The sequence below is a fragment of the Hordeum vulgare genome, chromosome 6H, assembly GCF_904849725.1.
Source record: "Hordeum vulgare subsp. vulgare chromosome 6H, MorexV3_pseudomolecules_assembly, whole genome shotgun sequence".
In the NCBI taxonomy this organism is placed as follows: Eukaryota; Viridiplantae; Streptophyta; class Magnoliopsida; order Poales; family Poaceae; genus Hordeum; species Hordeum vulgare.
The window spans coordinates 174,171,386-174,191,038 of NC_058523.1; positions in this window are offsets into that span (position 1 = coordinate 174,171,386).

Sequence of the window (19,653 nt, forward strand, 5' to 3'; positions counted from 1 at the left end):
AGTGATCGGTGGGGAAGGAAAGGAGGGATTTCCTTCCTCCCCCCCCTTGACCAACGACCCTAGGCACTTGGAGGGCAAGTCACCATCCCCTCCCGCGCCTATATAAATGTGGGGAGGCGCAAAGGGGAAGTAGACTCTCCCACGGCCGCGACACTCCTCCCGTGTCTACCGTTTCTTCCTGATACGTCATTCTGGAGGCGCTTGGTGAAGCCCTGCCGGCTCAGCGACACCAGCATCTCCACCATGTTGTCGTGTTGGTTGATATCCCATCTACTTCTCCTTCCTCTCTTGCTGGATCAACAATGAGGAGATGTCATCAAGGCGCACGTGTGCTGAACACGGAGGAGTCGTCCGTTCAGCGTTGGATTAGATTGGATCGTGAAGAGTATGCAACATCAACTGCATTATATACGCTTCCGCTTAGTGATCTACAAGGATATGTGGATGCACTCCCCGTCTCATAGATGTTGATCTCCATAGATTGATCTTGGTGAGTGTAGGAAATATTTTGTTTCCGATGTGATGTTTCCCAACAAAGATATCTTATTATTGCTTACTAGTTGGTTATGCATTGCCATGATAGGATATGATTCTTAAATTATCATCGTGGATATGTTTATTTATGATTTATCCTAAAAACTTGAACACTATCTAAACTTGTGTATAATGACAAGAACAACAGAGTTTGTAAAAGTATATTTATCATTTTCATTTTATCAACTAAATTTCTAGAGGACAAGCAATGAGTTAATCTTCGGGTAGTTGATACAACTCCAATAGATCGACTTTTCCAAACACTTTTGCTCTAATTTTGGTCTGTAATTTGCATGATTTGAATGATAGTAACCCGTACTGACGCAATTTTCACCAGAAGTACCTCGGTGTTATTTTGTGGAGAAATAAAAGTTCCCAGAATTGGACGAAACTATTTGTGAATTATTTTTGGAATTTCTAAGGATTTATGGAGCGAAGACCTGTCGGAGGGGTACTCCTAGGTTGCACAAGCCAACAAGACACATCCAGGACATGCCTGGATGGCTTGTCGGGCCCTCACGGCTCCTGCGACCCTAACTCCATGATAACCCACAAGTGCAGGGGATCGCAACAGTCTTCACGGGTAAGTTAACCCAATTTATTGATTCGACAAAAGGGGAGACAAAGAATATTTATAAGCTTTAACAGTTGTGTTGTCAATTCAACCGCACATGAAAGATACTTGCTTGGCAATGAAATATTAGTAGCAACGATGGTATGGAAGTGATGGTGGCTACGGAATAATAGTGGCAAAGCAACGAAAGCAAAACAGCGAAGGTAAAGCTACTTGAGACCAGCAAGATTAAAACACTTTAGGTTAAGGAGATGGATTGTTGGTCATGGATGAGAGATGTCATGTATTTAACCTGGGGCAAGGCACACAACAAAGTAATGATCATCTAGGCATATATCGAACATTAGGCATGTATCCCGAGGTAGTCGTACGTGCTTGCAATAAGAACTTGCACGACATCTTTTGTCCTACCATCCCGCTATCAACGGGGCCAAATGGAACTTATGTATATTAAGGTGCTCCTGTCAAAGAGCACCGGAACAAAGAATTAACAATCAATGGATACATGGAATCCTCAAACTATAGCACATCCCCTTTGGTGTCCCAAGCTGTCACCATTGGGATCGCCAGTTCCGAACTATAATAGGTCATACTACTCATAGATAGGATCTAGAACACAAATATATTCATGAAAACATACGGTATTCAGATCTGAAATCATGGCACTCGGGCGCAAAGTGACAAGCATTAAGAGTAGCTAATAGTAGAAAATATGATAAACACCATAGTAGATGATAGGCAACATGCCCCCAACAATCCGACGAACTATTACATGATCTAACTCATCCAATCTCTCCCATCCCCTTCACCTACAGCAGGGAATTAGTCACACATGATGGGACAAGACATGGAAGGATGATGGGGTGGTGATGGTGATGACGATGGCGACAATTTCCCCTCTCCGGAGGCCAAAACAGCCTCCAGATTAGCTCTCCCGAAGAAAAACCGAGGGTGGCGGCGGCTCCGCGTCAAGAACTTGCAAAACGACTTATGTTCTGTAATTTCCTCGTCATGGGTAAAAATAGGAGCTAGAGTAGGGACCAGAGGGGGTGGGTCCCACCCAGGTGGCCTCCCGGCGCGGCCAGGGGGCATGTCGCGCCAGCAGGTCGCCTGGGGCCCTGTGGCTCCCCTCTGGCCCATGTTCTGGCCCAGGGTTCCTCCCTGTGCGTGGATTTTCTCTATTTTTCTAGGAATTTTCTGGGACGTCTAAATATCCATTTTCCTGCACACAAGAAAACCATACACGCAGCTCTGCTGAAAACAGTGTTAGTTCGGGTTAGTTTCATTCAAATCATGCAAGAATGAGTCCAAAAGAATAGCAAAAGTGTTTGGAAAAGTAGACACGTTTGGGACGTATCAACTCCCCCAAGATTAGCATATTGCTTGTCCTCAAGCAATTCAGTTCAACAAACTGAACGCGACAAAGAAAACTTTGACAAACTCTTTTGCTTCAGCAGATGTATATAAGCATGCACTACGAACAAGTCCAACAAGTATTGAAGTAATGCAACAAAGACAATGCATGAAGCAGTCCTGTGATAATGTGAAGAGTTTCAAACATCGAATAATGAATAATATGTAACTGAAAATCATAACGAGATCACAATGCACATGACTTGGATATACTAGAGTGGTATCTCGCTAGACCCCATGAGTGAAGCAAAACATAAATGCAGACGCTCCTTCGGAGTTTTAAAGAAGACTAGAAATAAATATTTCAGAATGAGCAATATCACAATCATGCAGAAGACAATGTGGTGCTTTGGGACAATGCACATTACACTCAGAATGACAATTATGATCTCTATAGTTGGTGCTTTCCATAAGAAGACGATGACTCAATAGAAAATTAAAATAGATAGGCCCTTCGCAGAGGGAAGCATTGATTTGCAGAGGTGTGAGAGCTTGAGCTTTAAAATAGAGATAAATCAAAATTTGGTTGGTATGCTTTCATTGTCAACGTAAAAAGTAAGAGATCTCAATATCTTCCATGCGAAATATCTTATAGGAGGTTCCCAAACAGAAAAGTAAAGGTTTAACTCCCCCTCCACCAATCGATCACACTCCACGGCGGGTCTAATCCACGGGTACCGTCCATACAAACAACAATCCTGGGGAAGTTTTGTTTCATTAAATTTGATTTGACTCTGAGCATGGAACTGGGCATCCCGGTTACCAACCACTTTCTCATGAATGATAGTGAAACAACAAATATCTTGAGAATAACCTACTTAGCATGGAAGACACTGATAGACCCTAGTCACTACATGAGCGATTCGGGCATACAAAACAAAATATTTAATTGAAAATTCAGAACAAGGCACATGAAAATTTACTTATGACGGCACAAGAATACCGCATATAGGTAGGTATGGTGGACTCATATGGCGCAACTGGTTTTAAGGATTTTGGATGCACAAGCAGTCAATCCGCTTAGTACACGTGAAGGCCAGCAAAAGATGGGGAAGCGACGAACTAGAGAGCAATAACGGTCATAATCATGGAGAGCGACAAATCAACATTGAATCGGGCATGAAAGCAATATAACTATTCTTAAATAGAAAGATCGTCAAGGCTTGATAGACTTATAGTCATGAACATGTGTAAGCATGTGCCAAGTCAATCCAAAATCTCTCTGAAAGGAAATACCACTCTAATATGCCAAACCATGAACAATGCAATGCATGCTAAACATTTCAATAACTCATTATGCACTCCATCTATTTGAGACTAGTCACAAAGAAAGCATGAACTACCGGGAAAGCATTGTAATCATAACACTATGTCGCTATAGGGTGGTCTCTAGATCATAAGTACACGCATATGTACAAAAGTAGAAACAAATAGAGTTCATACCGGCTTTCGTTGTTGCATTCCTTCCGTCGATCTTCGTCATTATTGCATCGTCACTTGCACAATCAAACGGAAAGATATAATCAAGTGCAATTGCAACCATGGACGTGAGCTGAACTCTGCAAACAAAGCAAACTAAAGAGAGACAAGAAATCTTTTTGGGTTTTCCAAAGGTTAAACGAAAGAAAAAGAAAATAGAAATCTTTTTGTTGTTTTTGCTTAGAAAGAACAAAGAAGAACATGCAAAAACTCTAAAAAGACTTACAAAGGATACTACGGATGATACAATGAAAGGGGAGAAGGATACGTACTCCCCCAAGCTTAGGCTTTTTGCCTAAGTTGAGCTCGGCTAGTGCGGGCTCCAGGAGCTTCCTCCAGCTCCGGAGTGGTACTGGTGGCCCCAAGAATCATACGAGGCCTCGGGCGCATACACTGATGCCCGGCTGGCCTCCCTAGGGGAAGGCTCTTCCTCCTCGAGAACAACCTCCTCCATGGGGTTGTGAAACTCCTACTGGATCACGAACTCATCCAACTCAGTTGAGGTGAAAGACCACCCGTTCCTGCTAGTGTAATCAAGCAAAAGTGGTGCAGGCAGACGGATCTCGCGAGTAGTAATCTCGCTGAACCTCATAATATAAACAAGGTTACCAAACTCGGAAGTCCTAGTAACAAACTCATGCCTCTTCATAGCGGTAAGATCAAAGCTTATGTATGGAACAGGCACATCATCCGCACGTACAGTGCACCCAAGGTGCTCGAGGATAAGCGTGGTATAAATGCCACCAAAGAGAGGCCCTTTGCCTCTGTTAGCGACGAGGCGATGAGCAATCAAAGCACCAATATGATACGTGTTATCTCCTAAGTGGGCGGCTACCAACATAGCAAGATCCAAAGCCGAAATTTTTCTCGTGTTGTCACGAGATAACACCCCTCGAGAAATATAGTATGCGAAATACTTGCTATGAGGATACAAGATGCTGGAGATTTCCCCCCGGTGAATTTCTCGCAGGTCCTTACTGCAAAGGTAAGCGAATAGGGATTTCATCTCGTAGAGCTGAACGTTCATTTTGGTCGTCTTCCCTACATTGTGCACACCTATACCATCACAAATTTCTGCCAAAGACATGGTAAAGACATCCTCATATAGTCTGAATTCAATCATGGAAGTTTTATCATTATATCTACACCAGTTAACAAAATAATATGTGAGTTTTGGATATTGTTGCAGACGTCGTGTTACGAGATGTGTCAAACCTGCAGCTGCACAGAGATTATCAAACTTATCCTTAATACGTGCCGCCAAAAGGAAATCTCAACACGTGTATTGCCATGGCACGTGTCGTGTCCGTCTCATGGAGCAACTCTGGTGGCACGATATCATCATTGTAACTTTTCCTCACAGTAGAGGATGAAGCTGCAGCTCTAGTTAGTCTATCAGTAGGCTCGGGACTCTTCTTCCCAAACCATCCTTTTGCTTTTCCAAACAAGCTCATTTCTGGAAAAAAAAATTGGTTAACACAAAAATGGAGGTTTAAGCAAAAAAGAGTTGGAGCAAACTATTCTCCTTACTTCCTTCATGCATAAGCTTGCATCAAAACTTCACAAATAAATTTCTAAGCATGCATGCAAGCTCATATGAAGAGCACCAAGAAATCCTAAATACTCACAAATAACACCACCAATCAAAATTTTAATTGGTGGAGTGGGGGAGTCACATACGAGGGAGTAAATGCTCAAATTCTCAATGCAAATGATGGGCTCTAGAGAGAGATCGAAATTTGCCACCAAGAACAGCAAGAACTCGAGCTCCAGCCGAAAAATCGGGATTTTTGGAGTGAGAGAGAGAAGGGAGGAAGAAGTACCTGGAAACGGGCCCACGTGGGCCCAGGCGACTTGTGGGCGCGGCTAGGGGGCAGGCCACACCAGTTGGCCGCCTGGACGGAGGGTGGCCCCCTGGCTGGCCCCAGGTGGCCCTTCGTCACTTTTTCAAAGGAAAATTTTATTTGAAATTTTCTGTAATTTTCCTAACAACTTCACTTTTGAAAAAATTTGAAATACTGAAAGCTGCAAGACTTCTGGTATGCTTGAAACAATGGTTAGACATATGAAGTTTCAAAAACATAAAACTTTGGTACGACACGGATTAGTAAAGATAAAAGAAAATAACACATAACAATCTTCTCTTTTTTACTTATATAAAACATATTTGTTAGCAAGGTTGATCAAGTCTCACTACCAAACAAGTGTTATATTGAGCAAAAAGTTGCACTTCTTATAAAGCAATCATGGTACCTTTATTTCAGTGGATATTGTCCCGACCATAATAGTTTTTTATTTGTGGTGCACATGTAGAGGACAATCCCACTCTCCAACCTTCACGGTTTCAATATACTCAATAGAATTAAGGCCATGCCTTTTATCAATCTTCTTCGGAAAATATACCGTGTGCTCCTTCTCATTAACATTGAAGGTCACATTTCCTTTATTTCAATCAATAATAGCACCTGCGGTGTTAAGAAAAGGTCTACAAAGAATAATAGACATGCTCCCATCCTCGGGTATGTCAAGCACAACAAAGTCAGTAAGAATCAAGCAATTAGCAACTTCAATGGGAACATCCTTGCAAATTCCTACAGGAACGACAGTTGACTTATTAGCCATTTGAAGAGAGATATCTGCAGGGATTACTTTATCTAAACAAAGACTTTTGTAGAGAGAAAAAGGCATAACACTCAATCCTGCACCAAGATCAATATAAAGCAGTTCTCACATAATTATTTTTTATGGAGCAAGGAATGGTGGGAATACCTGGATCACCAAGCTTCTCAGGAATCTTGCCACTGAAAGACTAATTAGAAAGAAAGCATACTAGATATTGCCTCATTAGGAACTTTTCTTTTATTAGTGACAATATCTTTCATATACCTCGAGTACGGAGGCAACTTAATAGCATCGGTCAAAGGAATTTGAAGAAAAAGAGGTTTCATCCACTCACAAAATTTATTGTAATGCTCTTCTTCTTTAGTTTTGAAAGACTTAGCTGGAAAGGGCATTGACCCATGGTTCTCTTTCCTTCCCATGTTTTCGTGCGACAAAATCTTCTCTAGTGTACCTCTTGCGCTTGTCGGGTGCTTCTTCTTCTCGTATCTCAGGAGGATCAGTCCTCTCATTATCTTTATCAGGTTCAACACCATCTTCAGTTTCAACATCAGAAATAGATATACTATTAGCATCAACAATAGATTCTTCCTCAGTTATGGGATCATTAGAGTTGTCAGCTTCCTTATGTTTCTTCTTCTTCTTCGGGGAGGTGACAATATCTTCTTCCTGCAATTGAGAATCTTGCTCGATCCTCTTTGGATGCCCCTCCGGATAAAGGTGATCCTGGGTATGTCTACCTCCTCGGGTCTTTATACCATATGCGTGCGCATCAACTTGTTTGGCATTGCTAGCAAGCAAATCTTTTTGCACATTAGAAATTTGTTCAAGCTGAGTTTGAACCATATGAAAATGCTTAAAAAGACCTTTAACATCATTAACTGTTCTACTTAAAACATCAAGCAAACTTTTGATAGCAAGGGAATTATCATGCAATTGACTTTGAATCTTCTCATTAAAGTGATTTTGCTTGACAATGAAATTATCAAGCTCATCTCAACATTGATCAGGAGGCTTACCATGAGGGACATCACTTGCATTGAATTCTAAAAGAGAGTGTACCTCTGCCATAGTTGGGTGAGTGGCAGGCTCACATAATTGCTCAATAGGAGGTAGATTCTTCACATCTTCAGTTTTAATACCTCTCTCTTTCACAGACTTCTTGGCTTCTTGCATAACTTCTGGGATCAACAAAAGCATACATGTCTTCTTGGGTGGTGGAGGTGGTTCAGGAATGAACCAATCATCATGATTCCTAGCTATCTTGCCCATTAATTCGTCGGCATCCTCCGGTGTTCTTTCCCTGAAAACACAACCAGCACAACTATCCAGATAGGTTCTAGATTCATCAGTTAGACCAGCATAAAATATATGAAGCAATAATCAAAGTGCAATATCTCCCCCAAGCTTTAGGGAGGTGCTCATCCTGCAACTGTTTAAAGTTATAAATTCTTTGTAATGTAGCATGTTGCTTATCAGCAGGAAAATATTTAGCAACAAAAGATTGAGCTAAATCTTGAGGACTCTTAATGGAACCACATGGTAGTGCATCATACCATGCTTTAGCATCTTCCTTCAAAGAGACACGAAGTAGCTTAGTAACATAATAATTTCTCTTCTTGTTCTCCGTAGTGAATAGGCCACCCAACTTAGTGAGTTTGGTAAGGTGTGCAATAGCATCGTCATCTTCTCTGCCCTAAAAGGGGTCAACTTCAACTATGGATACAAGTGAAAGATCAACAGAGAAATCAAAATCAGCATCCTCAATGCAAATAGGAGATTTAGCAAACTTAGGATTAGGAGTAAACTTGTTCTTCATAGAATACTTTTCAACCTGCTTCTTAACAGAAGCAGGGTAAGAGTCAGCACACCCAGCAAGTTGCCTGCATAAATCATCATCAAGGTCAATATAATCATCATCAAGAATTCTTTCCTTCAGACCACTCAAGTCTGGGTAACCAAAAGATCTACCAATGGGGTAGCGTGTAGCACGAAGTGCAATTCCATACTGCTTAGCAGCCTTAGCAATCTGAGACTCAATAAAATAACCAAGTAAACCAGGCACATCAATAGTAGTGGAAGCATCATCAACAGTATCAGGCGTACTAACAAACTCGGTAGAAGCAGCATGTGGTGGTGGTGAAGCAAACATACTTATAACGGAAGGTGAATCAAGCGTAGCGCTAGTGCTTAGAAGAGTACCTTTTCTTGTAGTGGATGGTAAAATTGGAACATTGGGGTATCCTTTCTTACCCATAGTGAATAAATCGCAGCAAGAAAAATAACTTCAAGTAGACTTTTAAATAAAGCTATGCTCCGCGGCAACGGCGCCAAAAAAGGTCTTGATAACCCAGAAGTGTAGGGGTTCACAACAGTCTTCACGGGTAAGTTAACCCAATTTATTGCTTTCACACAAGGGGAGCCAAAAAATATTTAAAAGATTTAACAATTGAGTTTTCAATTCTATCGCACCTGAAAGATACTTTCTTGGCAACGAAATATTAGTAGCAACAGTGGTATGGAAGTGATGGTGGCAATGGAAATAATAGTGGCAAAGTAAGGAAAGAAAAACAACGAAAGTAAAGCTACTTGTGACCAGCAGGATTAAAACACTGTAGGCTAAGGAGATGGATGGTTGGTCAGGGATGAGAGATATCATGTATTTAACCTGGGGCAAGGCACACAGAAAAGTAATGATCATCTAGGCATATATCAAACATTAGGCGTGTATCCCGAGGTAGTCGTACGTGCTTGCAATAAGAACTTGCACGACATCTTTTGTCCCACCATCCCACTATCAACGGGGCCAAATGGAACTTATGGATATTAAGGTGCCCCTGTCAAAGAACACCGGAATAAAGCACTAACAATCAATGGATACATGGAATCCTCAAACTATAGCCCATCCCCTTTGGTGTCCCAAGCTGTCACCATTGGGATCGCCGGTTCCGAACTATAATAGGTGCATACTACTCATAGATAGGATCTAGAACACAAATATATTCATGAAAACATAAGGTATTCAGATCTAAAATCATGGCACTCGGGCCCAAAGTGACAAGCATTAAGAGTAACAAGTAGTAGCAAAGATGATAAGCACCATAGTAGATGATAGGCAACATGCCCCCAATAATCTGACGAAATATTCCATGATCTAACTCATCCAATATCTCCCATACCCTTCACCTACAGCAGGGAATTACTCACACATGATGGGAGAAGCCATGGAAGGATGATGGAGTGGTGATGGTGATGACGATGGCGACGATTTCCCATCTCCGGAGCCAAAACAACCTCGAGATTAGCTCTCCCGAAGAAGAACCGAGGGTGGCGGAGGCTCCACGTCAAGAACTTGCAAAACGACTTCTGTTCTGTAATTTCCTCGTCAAGGGTAAAAATAGTAGCCAGAGTAGGGCACCAGAGGGGGTGGGCCCCACCCAGGTGGCATCACGGCGCGGCCAGGGGGCAGGCCGTGACAGCAGGTCGCCTAGGGGCTCTGTGGCTCCCCTCTGGCCCATATTTCGGCCCACAGTTCCTCCCGGTGCGTGGATTTTCTCTATTTTTTCTAGGAATTTTCCGGGACGTCTAAATATCCATTTTCCTGCACACAAGAAAACCATATAGGCAGCTCTGCTAAAAACAACGTCAGTCTGAGTTAGTTTCATTCAAATCATGCAAGAATGAGGCCAAAACAATAGCAAAAGTGTTTGGAAAAGTCGATACATTTGGGACGTATCGCTCCACTCCTATAAATTAACATTCTCCAAGAAAAAATAGAGATAAGTTCTCATCGCGTTCTACGAGATGGAGCCGCCGCCACCTCTTGTTTTTCCTGTGGAGGGCTAATATGGAGTCTGTTTGGGGTTTCGAAGAGGAGGATTCATCATCGTCATCATCACCAACCCTTCTCCATCAACACTACCATGATTCTCACCACTGGGAGTGAGTAATTTATTTGTGTGTTTGCTGGACAGCGGTGGGATTGGATGAGATTGATCATGTAACTGAGTTAAGTTTGATAGGGCTTGATCCCTAGTATCCACTGTGTTTTGAGAATGATGTTACTATCACTTTGCTATGCTTAATGCTTGTCACTAGGGCCCGAGTGCCATGATTTTAGATCTGAACCTATTATGTTTACATGAATATAAGAATTATTTGGATCCTATCTTGCAAGTTATAGTTTCCTATTACGTGTCTTGATGAGCATACCCCAAGGTGACAATAATTGGGATTCTTTCCGGTGAGTGTCGTAGTTTGAGGATTTCATCCATTCACTATGTGTTAATGCTTTGTTCTGGTTCTATATTAAAAGGAGGCCTTAATATCCCTAAGTTTCCAATAGGACTGCGCTGCCATGGTTGGGTAGGATAAAGGATGTCATGCAAGTTCTTATCGCAAGGACGTATGACTATGTATGGAATACATGCCTACATTATATTGATGAATTAGAGCTAGTTCTGTGTCGCCCTAGTTTGTATTTGTTATATGATCCATGTCATCTAAATCATTATTCACTGTGGATCCATGTGCCTTGGCTTTACATATAATGAATTTTGCTAAGTTACTACTGTTGCTACTACTGTCACACTTGCTACTGAACTTCTACTATTACTACCGTTGCTACTCTTACCAAAATGCTTCTATCACTGATACTTTTACTAGCTACTATCACTTGTTGTGCTACTAAATACTTGTTACGGAACGATATCTCAAGTGTGGCCGAATTGACAACTCAACTGCTACGACGAATAAATATTCTTTGGCTCCCCTTGTGTTGAATCAACAAATAAGGGTGAAACACTACCTGTGAAGATTGCCGCGATCCCCTATGCTCGTAGGTTATGAACAGCAGCCCATAGAATCACACAGGAAGCGCGTACCCCAACAATGATTGATCACTTGCGGGCCCTCAGGGAAGAAGAACAAACCCCTTAACGTATCCCAAACCATACTTGATAAACTACTGGACAACCCATGCCCAATACATTCCGCATTACCGAACACTAGCTTGACTCACATACTTCGAGCTTGTGGTCGTCAGGCAGGTGGCCAAAAGTGAAGAGCCTATCCTCGGGACCCAACCAATGCAAAGGCGTTCATCCAAACGGCCACACAACAATTCGACGTACTCACAATTTACAAGACTTTCTCCTCAAATAATCAAAGGAAAGGAGCTCTTCGAGAAACCAACCAAGTATTCCTCATGGCAGCAACAAATTCTTGGACAAACACACCTATAACCTTTACTAATGAGGACCAAGATGAAATGCGTTGTAACCGAACACCTGTCACATTAGTCCTCAATCCCATTATAGATAGTCTCAAACTATCCAAGGTACTAATGGATGGCGGCAGCGGCTTAAACCTCATTTATGAGGGTACCATGGATAAAACGCAGTTCGACATATACCATGTCCAACGGAGTAGCACAACCTTTCGAGGAATTGTCCTCGGAAGAGAAGCACGATTCACATGCCGAGTCTCCCTTGATGTAGTATTCAACACCTACAAGAATTAAAGGTCCGAAGAACTCATCTTTCAAATTGTGGCCTTCAACAGCGGCTATCATGCTCTTTTGGGACGAGTGGCCTTCACTAGATTTTATGCCATACCACATTATGGGTAGATGAAACTCAAAATACCCGGGCCCAACAGTGTTATTACCCTCACAAGAAACCCGAATAGGGCTCTGTGGTCCGAGAATAAAACTGCAGCGCTCACCCTGAAGGCACTTTCGAAAGTCCTTGCGGCTGAAGAGCCCACCAAACTACCATGGGTGGTCGACAAGGATGATGTAACTCCTAGCAAGAGACCCCAGTCCACATCCTTCAAGCTCGCTGATGAAATAGTCAAATTTCAAGTGCATCCAAAAGACCACAATAAAAAAGCATCCATTGGAGAAAAACTCGACCCTGCAATTGATGTAGCATTGCGCACATGCTTACGAGAAAACTGGGATATATTCGCGTGGCACCCTTCAGACATGCCAAGAATCCCACGAAGATTGGCCGAGCATAGATTGAACATAATCAATGGCTACAAACCCATAAAACATACATTGCGTCGCTTCCCTAAGCCCAAGCGTCAAGCCATGGATACCGAACTAGCAAAATTGCTCGAACCCGAATTTATTGAGACATGAAATAACCCAAGTGGTTTGCAAATTTGGTCATGGTTCAAAAGAAGGACAAATCCTGGCGGCTATGCGTCAATTTCAAAGACCTCAATAAAGCGTGCCCTAAGGACCAATTTCCTTTACCTCGCATAGAACAAATCATTGATGCCACCGCCAGACACGGCTCATTATGTTTCCTTGACGCTTATTTTGGATACCATCAAATAAAGATGAAGGAATCTGATCATGTTGCAACTTATTTCATCACTCCTTACAGGCTATTCTACTTCAACACAATGGCTTTAGATTGAAAAACGTAGGTGCCACGTATCAATGCATGATCCAGGCATGCCTAGGGAAACAAATCGGTAAGAAATTCGAGGCATACATGGATGACGTGGTCATCAAGACTAAACACGCCAGTGAGCTGGTGGACGACCTCCGACAGACCTTTGATAATCTTCAGAAATAAGACATACGACTCAATCCTAAGAAGTATGTATTTGGCGTTCCCGCAGGCGAACTGCTCCATTTGATCATCTCCCGTACGGGAATAGATGCCAATCTGAAAAAGCTCTATCCTAGTTGTCGATCCCAAAAGAGTTAAAACACATACAAAAACTGGCAGGTTGCATGGTGGCTTTAATCCGTTTCATTTCTCGCCTCGGCGAAAAGGCACTACCACTCTATCGACTATTAAAGCGAACCGAAAACTTCGAGTGGACCTAAGAAGCAACTACAACCCTGTAGGAAATGAAAACATTGCTAGTGAGTAATCCAATACTGACAGCACCTACCACGGGAGAGCCAATGCTATTATACATATCGGCCACGAACCAGGTTATCTCCACGATACTTGTGGTAGAACGAGAGCCTGCTGGCCACAGACTCCAGATACATAAGACGGTCTACTATGTGTTTGAGGTACCTACCTCGTGCAAATCTCGCTATCCGCACTACCAAAAGATGGCGAACACAGTTTTTATGGCGTCTCGCAAAATCCAACACTCCTTTCAAGATTGTCTAGTCATGCTAGCATCATATGTACCCTTGAATCGATAACAAGGACACCATGGGCCGCATAGCCAAATGGTCTATAGAGGTCTTACCTTTTTAAATCATGTACCAGCCAAACCGAGCTATCAAATCTCACGTGTTGGCTGACTTTCTAGCCAAATAGACAAAAGTCGAACTCCCTAAAGAACATAACATATATTCCCGTTGGACGATGTGCTTTGAAGGCTCCAAGATGCTTGCTGGCCTCGGGGCTGGTGTCATACTCATGTCCCCCACCGGCGACAATATCCGATATGTATTACAAATCACGTATACCGATTCCAATAATGCACTTGAGTATGAGGCTTTGTTGCACGGTTTACGAAATGGCAACTTCGATGGGAGCACATAGGCTGGAGGTGTGTGGGGGTTGGAACCTTGATATCTCCCAAATCAATGGTGAATTTGAAGCCAAAAATCCGAAGATGGCAGCTTATAAGAACGTCGTTCTGAAGATATCTACGCAGTTAGAGGGCCTTGAATTCGACTATGTCTCTAGAAACAACAACTAGGCCACCGATATCCTTCCTCGTATGGGCGCCAAGCGCAACCCCGTCGCTAAAAATACCTTTCTGGAATGACTCTTCAAGCCTTCTGTGGTATGGCAGGACAAAAATGAGGACACTAGGGCCAGAGGGAAGGAATAAGTTACTCCCCCTATAGTTGAGCCAGATGGTCAAATCATCGACACCTCCACACTAGAGGAAACATTCTCAGTTCATGAAATCAGGGCCGTAATCACGCCATGGACCGAACCCTTCCTAGCTTATCTTCTTCGCCAGGAACTCCATGATGACAAACACAAGCTAGATGGATAGTTCGATGATCCAAGTATTATAAGGTTCATGAAGCGGAAATCTATAGGAAAAGCATTACCGGAGTCCTCCAGCAATGCATATTCGAAGAAGAAGGTAAACAACTTTTGGCTGAAATGCACGCAGGTATGGGCAGTCACCACGCATCGGCTAGAGATCTCGTAAGAAAAGCATTCCGGGCCGACTTCTTTTGGCCAATATCTTGAGTAAATGCTCATACACTCGTTCCACATTGCGTCGGATGTCAACTTTTTGCAAATCAAAGCCACATGCCCACAACAACTCTTCGGACAATATCGATCACTTGGCCATTCGCGGTCTGGGGGTTGGACATTGGTGAACCTCTTAAAGGGGAATCCAAGAAAAAGAAATATTTATTGGTTATGGTCAATAAGTTCGCTAAGTGGATCGAAGCTAAACCAGTAACTTCTACCAAGTCCGAATCGGTCATCGATTTTATATTAGATGTGGTTCACCGTTATGGTGTTCCGCATAGTATAATAACGGGTAACAAATCCAATTTCATAGCCCAGAAAGTTAAGGACTGTTCCGCGAACTTGGGCATTAAGCTCGACTACGCTTCTCTGTTTCACCCACAAACAAATGGACAGGTTGAACGGGCTAATGGTATCATCATGTGTGGAATTAAACCATGCTTAGTTCGATCTTTGAAAGAATTTGATTGTCATTGGGTAGAGGAGCTCGACTATGTATATGGGGTTTGCGTACCACTCTGAACAGATCAACTGTTTATATGCCTCCCCTATGATATCATCCATGATGCACCTAGAGCGCTCATGTATGAGGAAAAAGAAGCCAAGATGGACCATCAGTATGACTAGGACGCACTAGAAGAAGCGCGCGATATAGCTCTAGCACGTTCCACCTTCTATCAACAGGAGGTTCGGCGCTATCAGAGCAGGGAAGTTCGGGCGAAGACTTACAATGTGGGCGAACTTGTGCTACGTCTCCCTATAAGAAGAATAATAAACTTGCACTCAAATGGGAGGGCCCTTTCATCATCGACGACGTACTTGCAGGAGGGGCGTATCGTCTCCGCAAAGGAAGCAAGCCCTTGGAACATTGCCCGTCTTTGGTGTTTCTACAGCTAAACTTGTGAAGTCATACTAATTTAGTTCCTTTTTATATTTTTAGTTTTTTCTGTATCTTTTTCCTATTTCAAGTGGATTAACATATCCCAGCTTATGTTCAGATAAAGTGAAATGTGTCCATGAACATGTATTTTCCAGAGACACATGGGGCTTTCTAATACAAGCTGGTAATAGTACCTTTATGCATCCATTTCATGATGGGTCTATCCTTCCTATACTTAAGTTGTTATATGCACCAATTTTGACTTCAAATTTTGCCAAGCTGGGTTGCCTGGCTCCTGTGTTTATGCGCTACGTTCCCGATTGTTCAGCTAGAGGCTAAAGGGAGCACCTCTACGATTGTTACTACCGGGTAATCTAGATACATACCTCAGATGGGTGAAGCCGGAATCTACGATTCTTAATAACATCATTGGTCTGGCACGAGGAAAATGACAAATTATAGGTGACCATCACCAACGGTTAATTCTCCCAACATACTCTTCACCCGCATATGGAAGACATTCAAAAACCCAAAGAAAGGAATCCATAAAGGAACTTGTAGGATCAGAAGTATGTCTAGAGGGGGTGATTAGACTACTTGACAAGATAAAGTTTTTGCCGTTTCCCAATTTTACTTGAGAGGCAGCTACGATAGTTATAACAAGTAAAGTACACCCTACACATGCAGTTCTAATAGTATAGCAGCGAAAGTAAACATGCAAGTGTAAATAGAGGAGTAAGGTCGGGAGATCGAACGCATGAGGTTGAGACGGTAAATAGAGGAGTAACGTCGCGCTATCGTACGTCCATGTTAGTGGAGACTTCAACCCACGGACGGTAACGGCTACGAGAGTCCATGGAGGGCTCCACCCATAGAGGGTCCACAAAGAAGCGGGCTTATCTATCCCACCACGGCTTCTGTCCACGGAGGACTAGCCTTACTCACGGTAGATCTTCATGAAGTAGGTGATCTCCTTGCCCTTACAAACATCTGGGTTCAACTCCACAACATGAAGTAGGAGGCTCCCAAGCGACACCTAACCAATCTAGGAGGCACCACCCTCCAAAAGTTAATAGATGGGGTAGATCAATGAACTCCTTTCTCTTGTGCTTCTAAAGATAGTCTCCTCAACAAAAATCACTCTCTCATAGAATATGCATGGGTAGGACAGGTTGATTTTGTGGAAAGCAGTTGGGGAGGCTAGAGATCAAGTTTCAAATGATTGGATTGGAATATCTTGGTCTCAACACATGAGTAGGTAGTTCTCTCTCAGAAAATGGATCTCGAAATTAAGTGTGTGTTCTGAGTGCTTCTCCCTCGAATGAAAGGTGGGTGAAGGGGTATATATAGGCACGAGCCAAAATCCAACTGTTACACACAAAAGAGCAAACTCGGTGACACCAAAGTTGGAACCTCGGTGGTACCGACTAGCACTAAAGGTATGAACTTTTGAATCTCGGTGAGACTGATATATACAACTTGGTGGCACCGAAAAGGTGACTAACGGTCAGATGGCCAAACTCGGTGGCATCGATACTCAAACTCAGAAATTCTGATTTTGTTTATATTGGCAACAGAATGTTGGTCGCCGAAACTCGGTAGCACCGATGCAGTTTCGGTTGCACCGATTTGGTGGGAATGGCTAGGGTTCTGTGTGAGGTTCAAACTCGGTGGTTCTAATGTGGAAATGTTGGTGACACCAAATTTGTGAATGTGGAACTTGACAGAGTGGATATGTGGGAAAAATGACTGAGTGTTTCGGTGGCTAACTTTGAGCATTTGAGCATTCAGTTCATTTTACTACCTTACCCCCTTTTAATAGTATTGGCTTTCCTATGGACTCAAAAAGTGATTTCTCACAAACATAAAATGAAGAGTCTTCTAGCTTGAATCTTGAGCCAATATTATTCCTTTCTTGCATCAAGGGGCATCTCCACAAAAACCTTAAGGCATAGCATCTTTTGAACTTTTCTGAAATATACTTGGCGAACACATTAGTCCAATGAAGCATATGTTGTGATCAATTATCAAAATAACCCTTGGGAGAAATTGTGATTTCAATATCCCCCTTTTTGGTAATTGATGAAAACATATAGATCAAAGCTTCGACAAAAGATATAATCAATGATTAGCATCGAAGCTTTGAGAAGTATATGAAAAGCAAGAGCTCACCCTAAATTTGTGCATTATTGAAAATTTGCGTTTGTATGCAAATGCACAATCGATTAGGATCATGGGTTACTCTTCCATGTGACATACATCTTGGTGGTGCATAAACAAGATAGGAATGAATAACAATACACATGGTACAAACAAGATAAGTGAATGATCATCACAAGGATAACTAAGAGATGATCATAGCATCACACACGATAAATCGTATGATCAATCACAAAGATAGGATAAAGTCGTCCAACAACCAATTTTTTAAAAACAAAATGAGAGCAAATAAAGTCAAAAACTCTCTCTCACACGAAGTCTATGATCTATACCTTTCTCCCCCTTTGGCAACAAGTTACCAAAAAGTTCAAAAGTATAGAACTACTCGTCTCTCTGGGAAGCTGATGATGGAGTCGATAGAACAGCGCCTCCGAAGTCATCTTTTGATGTTCCTGGACCCGGAGGAGTTGATACTGGATGTGCTTGAGCTAGAGCTGGTGCTGAAGGTGCTGAAGCTTGTGTTGAAGATGTCTGACCTGTCACCTGAGCTGGAACAGCAGCTGACCGATGCCTGGTGTTGTACCTAGTAGTAGTGGGAGGAGGAAACTCATCCTCGTCATAATCATCAGCTTCATCTTCATCTTCATCCTCTGAGCATTAAATCTCCATAGATTCAACTTCTTGTTGAAGCAGTATCACAATGGTGGTCAACTCAGTTACCTTCACATCCATGTTGTGGAACTTTGTCTCCACAACTCTCTCACGACTCTTCTGATTTTACATAATCTCTTGGATGTTATTCTCCATGGCTTGGACAGTGCTCACTAGAAATGCCCTTTTCTCAGCTGGGGTTTTGAGCTGTGGAATCGGAGGTGGTCTATTTCTAGCAGCTTCAGCTTCTGCTACCTTTGTTGCCATTCTTGCTGCAGCTAAGTTGGGATCATTGTCATCCATGACAACCTCATTATCTTCAAATTAAGGGTGAAGAAGTAGATGGGGATGATCAAGTAGATATGCATGCTTGCCTAGCTTGGTATTTATGAGCATCTGAATGTAAGGAGCATATCCACATGACCTCTTGTGATCCGCAATAGTTCTCCGGATAGTCTCTACTATCAAATCCACCACTCTAAATATGGTATGAGTGTCTAGCAGGTGCAGCAGGTTGATGGAATGTCCTATAATCATCTTTTCAACTCCTGATTTAGGAATGAGGGTGTAGCTCACAATAGTGTTTCTTGTAGGAATGCCTGCTTGTAGAAAGTACATTGAACCCATCTTGTGACTAGCCAAGTACTTGTGTGGAATTGTCTTGTATATATTGGCCATTGACTTGTGACTTTGCTTCACTTCTGCATACACATCTACATCTCGATCTTCCTACTTGGGGCACCAATGATAACAGCCCATTCAATAATTGAAGCTTCATACTTGTGACCATCAGTCATCCACACTAAAGAGTCATCATAGAAATGAATATTTGCATAGAATTGCATGATCATCTCGTCATTGCATGGGGTCATCTCTTTGTCAACAAACTCTTCTATGTCAACTAGTCTGAAGTTCTCTTGGACATGGGGAAAGAAATTCTCATTTTCTTTGATATATGCCCAGTTGACATACCACATATCACTAACAGTAGGACTCTTGTCAAACAAGACAGTCTCATAAAAATCGGGTTGTTCCTTGGTGTGAAACCTTCGATCAACAACAGTTCTTCTTCTGACAGCATATGGATCATTAGCTCTCCACTTTATTAGCCTGACATCCTTCCACTTTTTCATATCTTC